We start from the raw sequence: 16378 nt of genomic DNA, 5'->3' as shown, positions 1-16378 counted from the left end.
GGTCTATTGTACATTCTTCCAAATTACGAAGAAAGGAAGTAGTTACCTAAAGGGAAAAACGAAAAAATTGCCTAATGGAAAAGCTGGTAACATAACCGAATAAAACTGATCCCATATCAAATCTGCAGCCTTTCTGTTCACAAAAGCTAATAGCAGATTTCGTTAATGCAGATTTGGCTGGTAGTGCAACTGGTTTAATAGAGTAACGTTAGTCCTGAAGAATCACGGTGACGTATATTATGTACGTTAAGTAATAAAGAACAATGCTTTTATATAAATATTAGAATATATTAAAATACCAGAATTATAGAATATTAGAATATATGAGAATACCAGAGTTATAAAATATTAGAATACGTTAGAATATTAGAATACAATAAAATATCAGAAATGTAGAATATTAGAATATAGGTTAGACTATACGTTATAATAAAGGCAATTTTTGAGCTTTAGAAAAAAATTCATACATAATTTGTCATGTTTAAATGTTACATTTAGTCCCATTTAAAAAGATAAGAGTCGCCTGAAGATTCTAGAGATATTTTTACATAAATAAGAGTAGTATTTTTACTTCTAATAACAAATAGGTTGAAGAATAATTGCGTATAAATATTTAAAGAAATATGACTCGTAAATACGAATATGTGTATACATTTAGTAATAAAATTAAATATCGCTAATTGTATACGTATAATAGAATAATTACATAAAATCTTGTCAATATCAACATTAGATACATATAAATATTCTTTTTTTATATTAGATTATTCATATAAAAGTTTATATAACCTAACCCCAATCTGGAAAACAATCATGGATTTCAACGACTACTGACAATTGAATATGAACAGAATTATATGCATTCATCATTATTATGTTTGAAACTTATAACCAATTGGGATATGAAAGCAAAAAATCATATAACAGAGGTCTTAGGAAAATATGTACTGTTCTTTTTATCTTCATAGAATGTTTGCGTAAAAAATTTCAAGTAAAATTTTGTTACAAAACTGCATGTTACTCTTTGTGTTTTTTAGGCTTTGTAACACATGAACACAACTTTTAAATTCATACAATTGACAATTATTAAGTTTGAGATTGTGTCACTTAAATTTAAAAAAATATTAAATAGGATAAATGTTTTAAAATTTATGTAGATATTGTAGCTGCTGCAAGTAGTATACAAGGTATTCCTCCAACTCTGTTGACTTCATTTTTATTGTTTCAAATAATAAGAGAAGAATAAGAATTATTTACAAAAAATTAGGAGGATGACATACTTTGTTGTAATAGTTTCTTTGTAGGCGAAAAGGTAAAACGCTCTGTAGAATTTGTGTTATCAAGGCATATAACTTTTATGTCTGACTTCAATAGAATAGGGATTATATTGAAAATAATTCCTCATACATTTGAGTTTGTCGAATTTATTACTTGCATTGTGAAATATTTCTATTATATTTTGCAGTGTTACTGATATACTACCCAACAAAACATCCAAAAATAACAATTGTAAGGTTCGAGCGGGCCAAAAAATTGTGTTTCTGGTATGAAAAATATGTGTGGTTTAGACTTTCACAATGTCTCAATATCAATATTCTTGTAAGAATAACGCCAACAATCTAACACTGCTGTTTGTAATAGTCACTATTTACTGTTTGCTTGTATCTAAAATATTAAACGTGTACTTATCTAAGCAAAGGTTGTACTAAATTACAAGCCTCATTACGATAAACAATATATGCACACATACACATCTAAAAAATACTAATAAAATTAATCATTCTGTAAAGAAAGATAGAAGGAATCTTAGTAACACTGAATTTTACAATTAATCTAATGAAGTACTTTTATGTTCATTATTCAACATTTTATGAAATTGGAATATAAGACACTTCACTAAAAAATGAAACTGACATGAAGGTCTTAAAAGGTCTTGAAAGGTCTCTGAAGATCTTTTGTATATGATATCACCATATATATATATATATATATATATATATATATATATAAAAGAAAATACATCGTCATCATATTAGATCTGTTTTAGAATCTAAATATATTTTATAACTTACTGTTTTCTGTTATTTAAAGTAATAAGAGATATTTCAGATAGACAAAGTTGGTATACATCTTTTATAATATCCTTTTGTAAGTTAGATTTAGGATACTCAGTAATTTGTTAAAGTATTTGAAGACGACCTCTAAATCTTTATTATACATGAAAATTGTAAAATAATATCATTCTTAATAGTTCGCTTAATAATGTTAAAACAGTCTGATAGAAATCATTTGTCGCTATGTCTATTTAATGAGGCTTATCATTTTGTTAGGCCATAAATCTCTTAAATATACTATAAATATTTACACATATTAATAAGTCTGTAAGTAGTAACCAGTCATACGAGGTTCTAAACATGGTTTCTTCTAAGTTACATGTACCATTTTATAATCATATAGGAGATATACATTATATTGTATACCTAAACAAATATTTTTTGAGTCGTTTGCTTAAATAAGAGAGAATTTATTTTAGTATAACCAAAGAAAAAAATCTAAATATTTTCAAAATGTATATGATTGACTGTTTTCATAATTACTATTACTAATATTTATTACTAGTAATAGTAGTTAGCAATACTAATATTACCAACTACTACTACTAATACTTTGTGGTCGTAGGCTTTTTGCAGTAATAGCAGCGACAAGGTAAAGTCCTAAGTTTCTATGTTATTCATTTCTGGTGGTTTTAGACAAGTCCACAGTAATTTTGTAAATAGGTAGATGTAAAATGACAAATGATAATATTAATTAAAATCGTTTTACATATTGTTTTTGGAATATACAGTAAAAAATTCATCTAATTGGAAATTTGCTGTACATATAAATATATATATATATATATATATATATATATAGATACATATCTTTTCTTTCTTTTTTTTCTTTTTTTCTTTTTTTTTTTTTTTATTTAATTTGTACTTTACAATTTGTCCAGCTGGATATTTGGTAAATTTTTCTAACCTAACATACATACATATGTATGCAATATCTGTATAGATGTATATTTCAATATTAGAATATGAATGATTTCTTATATGTATAAAATTAAATTATAACTTACAATGTTTATAAAAGGTGACCTTCACGGATATTTAAATTGTCTGTTTTAGAACTTTAAGCGCTACATATGTACATAGAACACGAACGTGAAAACCACTAACTTTCAAATAATCTTTTTATGAGATATGGACGTCACAGCAGAAAGGAAGTTTCATACTATCACAATTATGTAATAGAGGTTTATTTAATGGATGGAGTGTTTAAAGTGTTCAATTTGTTAATAGTAATTTTGATGGAAGTGCAGAAATGCTACCTACCTTTCCATTTCGATGATTCTTAGACATGTTCTAAAATTCAAAATTTCGAACAACTGTGAGACTGCAATAAATGTCTATTATAACCATAGATATACAAAGAGTTAGAGTACGCGAGTCATATAGTCTTAAATTATCGTGTAAGTGGATGCGACATAGGAGTAGAAAGAACGCTGCATAAAAGTGTCTTCTGTCCTTGTCTAATCAGGCATGACACTGACAATGTTTGTGTTGGCTATACACTTATATGTTTGCTATACGAATGACCATGCGTTATTAGACAAGGACACAAGAGGCCTTTATGCAGCGTTCTCTTTCGCTTTCGCTTTCGCTTTCTCAGCTCGCCCTCGCACTCTATCCTTATATCTCTATGATTATAATTTACAGCTAAATTAAAAGTGAATATGATCTATATTTCCGATTTGGTTTAGATTTTTCAATGCCGTTGCCAGAGGGTTGGGTTGCATGAAATAATAACGAATCAATTATTAGAATAGTAGGCGAATGATTAATTAGATGACATTATTCTATGAAAATAATATTTTTTATTATTTCACGTAGTGATTCGAGAAGCTAACTCAAACTCAATACATAGATAATATTCATTTTTGATTGAATTACGACAGATATTTCTTACAGCCTCGAGTATGTTGGTCGTGCACGGTATTTTAAGTTCGCTTGATCCCCGTTGATAACAATGGTTAAGATTACTCTATTTACATATTACAGTATAATAAGTATACTGCAGCAACCTGCATTTGGTATGGCAATGCTCGAGTGCCATGCTATGAAACTTCAACTCGTTTATATTTATATTATTTAAAATCTCGTCAACTTTATATTTATTTGTATTAAATTGCAATACATTGTAACAGAAAGTCCTTATAACAGTACATTATAACAGAAAGCTTGTATCTGTACTGATACAAATTACAGTAAATGTATTAATAGCGTGCGCGTTAATGGAATTATGCGGGATGTTCGGCCACAGGTGTAAAAATATTTAAGGGGTGATTCCTGAAACTAAAATAAAGCCAAAATCAAGGATAAAAGAATTGCGTTTCGGGCTCTGTTTTTTTAGTTATTCGCAACTAAATATTAGTTTCTTTCTGAATGGACTCTCCACTACTATCTTGTTACATAACATGTTTAGATTTTAGAAATTTGGTAGGAGGGTAAAACAGTTCTGGAAGGGCAGGATCATTTCAACAGCCAAACATAAAGTACAAACATAAAGTTTAATTTAGTAGAGGTTTAGGTTATTCTACTGTAGATATTTTTGAGCCTTTCCGTTTTTAGTTTTATAAACGTTTTGATTTCTTTTACTTTTAAATATTATTTGTCATTCATTTACGATTTTTCTTACAAAGCGTCGCGCAAGATGGTTTACATCGTCAAATATCATAATATTCTTTTCTACGATTTGTGCTAGGCAAGCCTATGTGTCGTTCGATTTGAGGATCCCTGTGCGTCTCGCTGTTTAGGCTGACCTACTTTTGTTCAGTTAAGGAGGTTTGCTCGGACACAGAGACATTTCGGCTAAGTTTTAATTGACAATAACTAAAAAACAAAGCTGAAAACGCAATCTTTTTATTCTTGATTTGCATCTTATTTTAGCTTGAAGAATCGCTTAAATTTTTCAATTTTTCTACAGCTGTAGAGTATCGCCCTGTATATGTGTATATATATATAGTATATGTGTGTGTGTATATATATATATATATATATATATATATATATAGTATATGTGTATATATATATATATATATATATGCCCACAGAACCCTGAGATACAAATAGCGTGGAAGAAATCTAAACACATTTACCATTTATAGAAGACTAAAAAGAAAACACCCCACTGACCTCGCTAAAGAAACAAAATAGTCAAACTCGAAGATAGTATCCCGCTGGGGGTAGCCATCCACATATTATTTAGCAATTAAGTTAGAAAAATTTACCAAATTTCCAGCCGGACAAATGGTAAAGTACAAATTAAATAATAATAATAATAATAAAAAAACATACCATTGGGGAGCTGAAGGTACTTGTTTAGTTTAGAAATTTAGCTGTGTCTGGCAATAAAAACGAACTGATCGCACGCTCGATGGCCGCTGACCATTGATATTGAGCCGATCGGAGGATGCTCGATCTTCGATTCCATCAGCGATTAGCACGAGCTGTAATTGGAAAATAATATCATTTAGGATTCAATAAAATCGTCGAAAGTATTAGTAGAGTACATTGGTTGACAGAAAGTAAGACAGAAATATTTTGGCAATTGTTTGAAATGCTCAAAGTTTTCGCCGACTAGTGGTAAAATCGAAGGATATTTGCGTAGTTGAGAAAAGGTAACGTACCTTTTCAAACGGTTATGCCCATGCCAGTCGACAAAGACACAAAAGGTTGGTGTTTACCAATATGAGTTTTCATGACGAAATATTTTAGAACTTAAAGTAGACCCAGACGAGTAATTAGCAATCGAGGCTTTTGTTTTCTCGACTGGGCCATTCAAAGAATTCCTAACTAATAATGCGGTCGAACATGTTACATTCGGTACTCCACAGGCAAACGGAACACCGATGCTGGCAAAATTGTCGGAAACACCCGGGAAATGGCAGTCTTGAGTCTAGAGTCCAGTCGAATTCGCCTAGAACAATACAGTTTGCAGGTCAACGGGAGAAAGTCTTTCGCAATTGTTGTTTGAAATAAATCAGCTTGGCTTCATTAAGCGACAGGAATAAGTGACAAGCCTGAGCAAGAAAATGAACGCGTCTACGACAGAAAACATAAAAATGCGACAGGGTATCAAAATCGACGATACGTGATGATCGGATACGTGATTCGGACGTCGCACCGGGAGTAGATAAGGAATTGGTACCGAAATTTGAAAGCCCCTACGTTATTAAAAAGATTTTAGAGAAAAATAGATATGTTGTTACAGATATAGGTGGGTTTTAATTAACACGTATGCCCTTTACAGGAATAGTAAGAGTCGATCAGATGAAATTTTGCATTTCAGAGGATAATTAACAATTAATAATTCGATTATTTATAAAGCACACCTTCTGTCATTTTACTTTTGTATTTGCGTGATTACCACGAAAATGAAGGTAAATTCGCCGGCGATATTTTCGATATGTGTGTATATCCATGCGATATACATAGGTTAAGAATATATTTTTGTAATATTTATCGGAAATCCGTGTGTACGTATGCATCGCATTATTTTAGATTTATTGTTACATCAGCTTTGGTTTGATTTTGCCGTCGGAATATCTTGCATTTTATTTGACTACATCGTACTGACAAGCTCTGTTTGGATTCGTTCTGTAGTTCGTATTTCTTTCGTTTATGCTAATGAGAAGTCGTAAATTCGTGACTATTATCAAGGTCGTCATTATTGTCAGGAATGGCTGTAGACGGTTATTTTACGACTTTCTCAATTGGCCTCTTTGGAAACTTAGAGACGGTTCAGACCATCACGAGCTCTGAAACAGTTAAGCATCCCTAAATATGCCCTGACCGTTTTTCCATCGTATTGTGTGCTAAACGCTTCAGTTGAAATCCAGGCATCTTTGTAAAGTTTTAACCCTTCTCCTTACACTTTGTACTCATCTTAACAATAAAGGTTATCTTTATATGTGTATTTAGGATATGTCTATATATTGTAGTATCTTTAATTTTGCGCCACCTTCGAAAAGGTTGCGGTATATATAATATGCTGTTTAGTAAGTGAATGAGTAATCCTAACTATTGTTATACGTGCGTATAAATAAAATATAAATATGGTTGAAATTATTTAATCCTTGTAACATTCCTTATTTGTATAAATACAAAGAAAATTATTTGTCACTTTGCAATGCATTTCAAAATTGATAATATTTCTTTGGAAAAGATTTTTCATCTTATTATACATTCTTTAGTGTAGCGACCAATAATACAGGGTGAACGTAAAACGGTTTTCATTGTTATTGATAAGACGGTAATTTCTTTCTATCTATTTATTACTCTTGTTTCGTTTCTTTATACTTATTAATGAATAAACAATTGTGTGGGCTATCCAGTGCTGTATGCGAATAAGGAATAAACCAGCTATACTGCGCCAGCAGTATTATACTTTGAACAGTGACAGAGAAGGATATTTCTATAACTTAATAGTGCGTCAGATATCACTTCGCGGCGAACAGATTTCCGTCGAAAAATGAATAATTCGCAGAAGAACGTATCCTGTGACGATTTATGCCGACTAAAGAATATACAATGACCACTTAGATTTATATGTCGGGTTATCGTTAGAAATTTTAGGCGTGAAATAATTAATAAGTATAACAAAAGCTATTGACAATGTTCCTGGGCTCAATAACGAATCCACGGTCAACGGGTAAACTCTTTGTACAATGGAATACATTTTGTAGCACGCAGACACGTTAACTCAGACGCTGGGTTACTTTCAGACTGACAGCCAAGACGATGACAGTAAACTCTCCAAGGTGATTGCAAAATAAAAGACAGATACAGTCACATATGTCAAATACATATCGATCGGGAATATCAACAAATTCCCAAGCGCCGTAACTAGGCAGTCCCGCGTAAACCAGCATTGCTCCTGATCGAGACTTGATTGCTTATACAGCGTGTCCCTCAACATCGGTACCTCCTCTGTAAGACATTTCGTTCATCCCGTGACCGCGGCTACGTTCGGCGACCAGTTACGTCACCTCGAGCCCAAGTATTGGGGATCTTCCTAAAGAAAGGCCCGATGTCCCTACATCTCCGACATATATAAAGATTGACGTTACTGTCGTTGAAATATTTGGGATAATTTTGTATCTGTCTGTTTCCCCTTGCCTATTGAGAAAGGCACTGCTATAACCGCGTGACAGGACAAAAGTTTGAACAGGAGGAACGAAAGTGACGTCATAAAAGATAGTTGATTGTTGATGAGATCTCAATGGTATCTTACGAGAATTTGCGAATAATTCATTTAAGACTGCAAGAATTCAAGATATATAAAAAAATATTTGGTGACAGAAATGTATTTCTCTTCGATGACATCTCTTTCATGCAATTATTCCCAGCAAAAGAACATTGTTGTATTGTATAAAAACAGTGGTGTGCTGTAAAGATTAATTTATAGTACCAAGTTTCATTCTGCGAACTCATCATTAATATGAGGTAAAAGGATGATACAGAGTTTATCGACCTATTAGATAATTTACAGTTTGGCGAAATAACAACTTCTGAGTTTGAAATACTATGAGTGCGAAGGAGTGATATATAGCAGTAAGAATATTCCAGATAGTAAGATTCGTAGACGAATATAACACAAAAGTGATTGATGAATTAGCGAAATTACGTCGTGTGTACGTTATTCATTGAGTAGGCGAGAGTCGGGAAGCAGCTACATGCGAGAAAAAAACTTCCGAAAATATTATTCATGCAGATGTAAATAATCATGGATAACTGTTGCATGCAATAACATTAGCCGAGGGATCACGAGTTATGTTGCGACGAAACATACCAATTTCCGTTGGTTCGATAAACGACGCAATGGGAATGGCAAAGAAATTTATTTGTCAGTACTTCGAAGAGGTCAGCTGAAAGTGAGAGAATTGGAAGCAGATTCAAATATGCTGACGGCTACATTCCCATATCTCCAGTAATAGCAATGTTTCAACTGACGAAACGTTTCGGAGATGTTGAATAAAGAATGTCATCGCTTGTGCTAAGCTGGACAGTAGCGGTACACAGATTACAAATGGCTATAATAGATAGGACCGTAATTGATCTTGGCAAAGAGAATTTTGCAAAAGTGCAAATCTATGCCGCTTCTAGTCGTGTGGAAAGTTTAGGCAGCTTGGACATATCTGAATCTGAATAGCATCGAATGAAATTTTTATCAAACCATGTGACGAAAGAGCACTTGCAGCGACCAGTTTCCATGGAGAAACGCTCAGACACAAAGAAATGAAATTGGCGAATAATAACATATCATTCGCAATAACAATAGTTAAGAATGGAAAAGTAGGAAATTTGCAAGCTATCTCTACAAGACGTATAAGATTACGTCACAATAGCTTAATTCAATCCAAAGTAATCAATAAACCTTTAGAATTCTATCTTGCTTTTGGCATCAAATGTGAACAAATGGTTATTTATAACAGTGTCCTCTGCGGGAACCAATGCGGCTTCGCAAATCGTGCCCAAAGACGAGCAGGTTATTATCCGCTAACTGTGAGAGGGCGATTGCGAAAACCGGTAGGCGTTTTCAGCTACTGAAGATATCGTAACCCGTTGCGATTCTTTCAACCGCAGCAGGGTCGAAGGTTACAACAGCGAATAGTTGTTTGTAGATATTTGCTATTATTAATTATTATATCAGGAAATCAGAATTTATATTTCAAACGAATATATATTTCAAATCGAATTTATATTTTCAAAATAACGCCCTTGTAAGTTGGTAATAAGTTGAACGCCCTTCGCCGACAAGAGGTCGGATTGATAGCTCGTCTACGCACTACCTCAAATTCTCTTGCAGCCGCCTCATTCTCGCTTTTGGTTCGTTTCTTAGAATTCGCGACAGAATTTGTTTGTACAACTCTACAATTCGCGCGATGCTCGGTGCATCCTACAAAAACTTCATCGCAACCGTCCGTCTCGTTTCCACCCGACGCTATTGCGGTTATGTTTGTCGCAACCGATTCATCTAACGAAATTTTGTTCATTACGACGGTGTCCTTGAGACAAGCACTCGTGGGAACTACAACTGCCTGCTTGTGTTGCACGTTCCCGACACGAGATAGATCTACCTCACGCGCTCCCGTCTCTATGTATACTTTAAGGACCTCTGGAAACCCATCGGAATTCTCGTTTTTTATTCTACTAATGGAGATATCTCCCCTCTTCATGTTTATCTCGACGGTATCCAGGAAGTCTGTACCTATCAACAACGAGTGTTGCATCGCAGTGTTCGGAACTACGTGTATCGTTATATGATACAATTCATCGTCTATAATAATATCCGTCCGAAATTTCCCGAGCGTAAAATTTCTTTTAGACCCGATACTGTGAAATTCAATAATGTCTCGACTTAATTTGGGCGCTCCGATTCTTACATACTGATTATACCGCATCAAGGTTAACTCGCTACCGGTGTCTACCAGCGCGCTCAGTTCGAAATTTCCGATCTTCACGTCTTTACCACGCTTCGTCGGTAACAATCGAAACACACTACCAACCTCTTTTATGGACTCGCTCAGATTGTCGCACCTCGATGCAATGTATCCGTATTCTCTACACTTGAAACATTTAGGTCCCCTCGACTTGTTCGGACACTCTGCACACACGCGTTCTTCATCTCCGCAATTATAACACCTTTTATACTTCGCTACATCTTCCGACTGCTTGTATCTTCCATTGTCCTTAGCTCTCACCGGTCTCATAGTTGACTCTGCTATACGGTATTTTTGTTCCTCATAGATGATAAGATTTTCTTTTAGCTCTTTTATTGATTTAGCCCCGTACAATATTGTTTTATTGACTAATTTGTCTCTTATTCCATCTATGATGTACCTTATCTTTGCTGCTTCTTCCATATTCATTTGACTGGCTATACCAAGCATTCGGTACAAGTACGCTGTACATCCTTCGTCGTCTCTTTCTCTTTTTTTTTTTTTTTTTGTTTCCTGCAGTTTGCGGTGTATCTGCCAAGTGTTAAATTTTTTCGAAAACTCCCTTATCAGACCTTCTTTTAACTCGCACCAAGTTCTAGCATGGCACTCATAATTCACAAATATCTTTGCCGATCCGTTCATCAAGTTTTTTGCATACATTACCTTTTGTTCTTTTCCACCTACATATGCTTGCAGTTTCTTCGAACGCCTCGAACCATTGATTAATATTTTCGTTGTTTTCGCCTGTAAAAACTTCTAAGGCGTCTTGCACATCCTGAAAACTTACTGTTGTATACCTACGTGCTTTCCTACGGAATTTGTCAGGTTTTTGATATACACCTCGCACGTTCCTTTTGCTTTCTCTTTCGTCTTCTTCGTCGTCTTCAGTTTCGCTTTCGTCGTCGCTCTCTTCTTCCGACGACGTCTTCTCTTCTTCCATCGCCGCCTGTAGTCTCACACGTAGTTCATCTTTTCTTCCTCTCGTCTCTAGCCCCATACTAGCAAGACGTTCTCTTAATTCTTTTGTCCTAAGCTTCTCGAGATCTTCGTCTTCATCTCGATCACGCTTAGTTTTTGGTATTGCCCCTGAACCTTGCTTCTCCGTGGTCTTTTTACCGTTTGCTGGCTCTTTAGTACTTCGTTGTCCAGTACTATATGCTCGACTTAGCCTGGCAACCAACACTAACCTTGTACCAGATATTGGTAGATTTAACTGTGCAAGCTTGTTTCTTAATTCTTCCAGCGTTAAATTTTCCTCACTTGAAAACTGTTCTTCTTCACAATTTGCCATTTTCAACTCTTTTCTTTTCAGCACGAGTAGTTCCGTAAAACGTGTCGTTCTCTGTCTGGCTTCAATCCCGGACGAGCCCCCAAAATGTAGTATCGGGAAGGATAGGATTAGGATAATTTAGATTTGTAAAATTCTCCTAATGCTATTTATTTAAGATAAATAAAAATAACAGAGGTTTATTGGACAGAGAACGATAAATGTTCAACTTGAACTAAACGCAAAAATCTTATTCTACTCAAATCACTCTCGCAACTCTATAACTCTAACAACCCAATCTCTCAACAACGCTAGCAACTCAGGCAACTCCGCTGACTCTTTCAACTCTACAAATCTACTCCTCCGCTTCTCGACTAACTCTGACCTCTCGATAAAACGATCTCACTTCTCGATCAACGTTAATTTGTCCTTTTCCTAATCCGGTCCTGTTTTCGTGCCGCAAGGACTAGGTGACTTTAGTCAATAGGTTTTTCTCTTATGTAAACCAACAGCCGAAGGTCAGACGACAATGTTTTGGTTTGTTTCTAACCAGGTTTTTTCCTCACGATACTACAATACACATGTATATATATATATCCATATACAGGGTGGTTGGTAACTGGTGGGAAAAGCGGAAAGGGAGTGATTCTACGCGAAGAAAGAAGTCGAAAATGTAGAATAAAAATTTTTCGTTTGAGGCTTTGTTTTCGAGAAAATCGACTTTGAAAGTGTTCATAGAAATTTAATTAGAAGAGCAGAAGTATGTGTTCGGCAGAATGGGCAACATTTTCAGCAATTTTTGTAATAATAAACTTTATGATTACTTCATATTATTTCATTATGTATTCCTAATTTTCCGTTACGGCAGAAACAAACTTAAACTGCAATAATATCCATCGAGACAACGATCTACAGGGAGATCCGTTATAACGAGACGTGATAAAGTGCACGCGTACCGAGCGAACATTCAAAGGCGATTTTCTCGAAAACAAAGCCTCAATCGAAAAATTGTTATTCTATAATTTCGACTTCTTTTTTCGCGTAGAATCACCCCCTTTCCGCTTGTGCCACCATCCTGCAGTTACCAACCACCCTGTATATAATATATTGTCTATGGCATTACGAGAGTATGTGGTTATTGATAGTGACTCTTAATATTTATTGCGTAACTGCAGAATTTGATGGACCGTAACTGCTGCGGAACATAATTGTGACTAACTTCTTAATGACTGACTGTTGTTGTAGGCGACAACTCCTATTTATAATAAATAATTGCCTCGTGACGGTTTATTCCCACGAGAACGCGTAGTTTCGGCACGTAGTTATCTCTGCGGACGCTACAGTCTTCGCTTCTGTTGATTTCCTTCCCAAGTGTGTTACGGTTTCATCCACCTGCTGATACGATCTCCCAACGAGCGTTGCAATTTTACGTTTTGCTGATAATGAGTCGAACTCTTCTCGGCACGTGGTTATCTCTGCTCGCGGTGATACTCGATTATTTGGCGCGTCGCAGCTGCTTCCCTCTGCTGACTTTACCTGAGAACATCATCGTCCCTCAGCTCCCATTCGCTGCTTACTGCACTGTGTACTGTGGTGGGTAGAGCGCGCGCAAGGCAGAGCGCATCAGCGGACGTCTCAATGTTACGCCAACTCTGAACCGCGCAACACCTATCCCTATGTAGTCTTCGATACAACGAAGTATCTCTACGAAATTTCTTGAAGTGTTTAACGCTTCGTAACGAGTATCTTACGTGAGTTTCTTTATTATTTTATTGAAAACGACGCAATGTGGATTTTACTGATCGCGGTGTGCGCGTTTCGTGAATTCCGGTTATTTTTCTTATCGCTTTATTAATCCTATTTTATCCATGGTGGCATATTGTGAAATTTATTGATCGCAGCGCTCATTGTAATGTAAAGTGCAATCTTATGGGGATATACGTTGAAACCTGTTGCTTTTCCGCTCGAATAAGGGATATCCTGTCAACTAAGCACTCTTTTTACTCTGTTTTGATGCCGAATGCATCGCATGGATGTTTTGCACGAAGTGCGCGCATATCTGTAAAATGCAATTTCTTGGAGAATTTCGTTGAAATCTTCTTGTCGCGTCTCGCGCTCAACACGAGCCGTAACTTGAGACAGAGTAAGAATTTGTCATAACTCGCTAATGATGCGCGACACTACTCTGGGGATAATAGAATTAGGCAAAGAACGTTTAGGGGAATAAAGACACAAAACGTTCTGATATCTTCACTTTTTACAATATTAATCTACAACCAAAATTCAAATAATATGATGGGGGAAATTCGCGAACTGCCAACGTCCGAACACCGTATAATAATAACAAACGGGAATTATAGAAACCTGTCAATTACAACACGCTCAGATACTTTTACTATGTATTAATTTGCCAATCAAAATTAAAAAGATACTATCAGGAAAACTCGCAAACCGGCAACGCGTGGGCACCGATTATAATAATGAACGGAAACTGCAAACGCCTGTCAATTACAATGTAACGTATTAATCTAGAACTGAAGTTGAAACAATAAGTAACGATCGTGTGAAAAAACTGATCGCAGCTTACGGAACTTGCACATGTTACATGGAATAGGGAGATGGGAAAGCAACAAGTACGTGAAACTAATTGAATCTCGTGAAATACGCGTGCCATAAGCAGTTAATTACGTAACATGCCACTTTGGATAAATAGGAGTAATAGAACAACGAGCCTGTGAAAGACCAACGAGAAGTCGCGAAATGTGCGCGCCGAGATCAATCAACTATAAAACATGCCACTTTGATTTAGGGAGAAACGATAAGACAACGAATATGAAAACCCCAACTGAAACTCAGGAAGTGTGCGCGCTGCAATCAGTAAATTCCACAATATGTCACCATAAATAAATTGTAAGTAGTCCATAATCGCAATAGACAATGACGGATCGACAAACGGGCAAACTAAGGACAACGAATACACGAACGTGCAAATAATACGAAATTTTTCTATCTTTACAGAATGTGCATCAACCTTTGCAACAGAGAACAAGTACATGCAAATTATGGTCTTTTGAATATGATAATTCCAAGACAACTGACACGCCATGTTGACCTACCTAGATATTATTGTTTGATACGAGTCGCACCTGCCTACCGCACCAACGACTATTCACTTTGTGGATTTTGTTACAGAAATTTACTTATGATGAAAGCGGACGTACGGATGTACGAAGAAGCAAATTATCATAGCATTTGCGGAGTCTCAGGCCGCGCACGTGTCCTTCGTTGCGACTCATGCGAAAAACGAATAGGACGGCTAATACCCGCAGACGAGTGTCGGCTGTGCGCCGAGCAGTTGCCTATACTGACTACAAATCAGATAAATTCGTTAGCTCAGGGGAAATTAGTACGCATTGATTATCATCCGTGATAACAATTTTTTTGCTGTCACATAATCGGAACTATGTACGGAACTGTTGCGATTCTTTCAACCGCACGCGGATCAAAGGTTACAGCAGCGAATGATCGTTTATAATATTTTCTTCTTATTATATTATTAATATTCTTGTTATTATAAATAAACTATATTATTAATATTCGTTCTTGTTATAATTATTTAATTCCACAAATTAACGTATATGGAAGCAAGAATGTATGTTTCAAACCAACTGATTACTTACGTCGGTGTTGTCTGCTGAAACCAACCTGGCTTCGCATATCATGCCCAAGGACGAGCAAGTGATTTCCTGCTAATAGTGAGAGGAGAAATGCGGAAACCCGTAAGTGTCGTCTGCTATTGATGGCACCGTAACTCGTTGTGATTCTTTCAACCGTAGCAGAGTCAAAGGTTACAAGAGCGAACGATTGTTTATGGATACAGAAATAATATAGCCTTTATAACTATATATAACAGCTACAACAAATAGTTTTTTGATATCCTATTTTATCTAAAAAATATTTTGTTATAAAACTGCAATCGCATTGTGAATAAACCTACTTTAAAAATTGTTAAAACTTTATTTCTTTATTTTTTCGAGAGAAAGGGCCGTTTGCGATGAGTACAATATGTAATGGAAGTCCGCCACCTCCAGAGAGACAGCTTCCCTTTTGGAACTTTAGGGAAACTCCTTAATACTGTAATATAGATTCTACCATAGCCGTAATTAAGCAATTGTAGTCATTCAATCGGACTTTATTTGTTAGAGATTTATGATGGTGGGCTTGGGCTCGAGGCGACAACCAGTCACCGAACGTAGCCGCGGTCAAGGGATGATCGTTTTGTCGAACAAAGACATGGAGTAATTCTATAGCTATAGGGGCGTGAAACAAATCTTCATTTGGAATAGACGTTGTCGTTATGCAATAGAGAGTATATTTACTAGTACAAGTATGAGTATCATAGAGTTTAACAAGTAACCGCGGTAATTAGATACTCGAGATGATAATGACAACGATCCTAGGTTCAATAACGAATCCGCGGTCAACGGGATGAAAGATGTACGTTATCACAAAGTCCAAGTCTAACTCTTTTTTTAACAAAACGTGAAATATTCACTGATCGTAAA

General features: G+C 35.5%; 1 long non-coding RNA gene across 2 annotated transcripts; it reads left to right on the top strand.

Annotated features, from left to right (window-relative positions):
- Positions 1-195: 195 nt before the first annotated feature.
- On the top strand, positions 196-6283 carry LOC125386788. 2 transcript variants are annotated; one of them, XR_007227180.1, is made up of 2 exons: positions 196-241; positions 5939-6283. It is a non-coding gene; the product is annotated as an uncharacterized LOC125386788 (long non-coding RNA). The 2 variants fall into 2 exon arrangements; XR_007227181.1 differs by lacking the exon at positions 196-241 and adding an exon at positions 5395-5776.
- The last annotated feature ends 10095 nt before the right edge of the window (positions 6284-16378 follow it).

The sequence above is a fragment of the Bombus terrestris genome, chromosome 17, assembly GCF_910591885.1.
Source record: "Bombus terrestris chromosome 17, iyBomTerr1.2, whole genome shotgun sequence".
Classification (NCBI taxonomy): domain Eukaryota; kingdom Metazoa; phylum Arthropoda; class Insecta; order Hymenoptera; family Apidae; genus Bombus; species Bombus terrestris.
The sequence above is the reverse complement of the archived record's forward strand: the minus strand, read 5'-3'. Positions and strand labels throughout refer to the sequence as shown.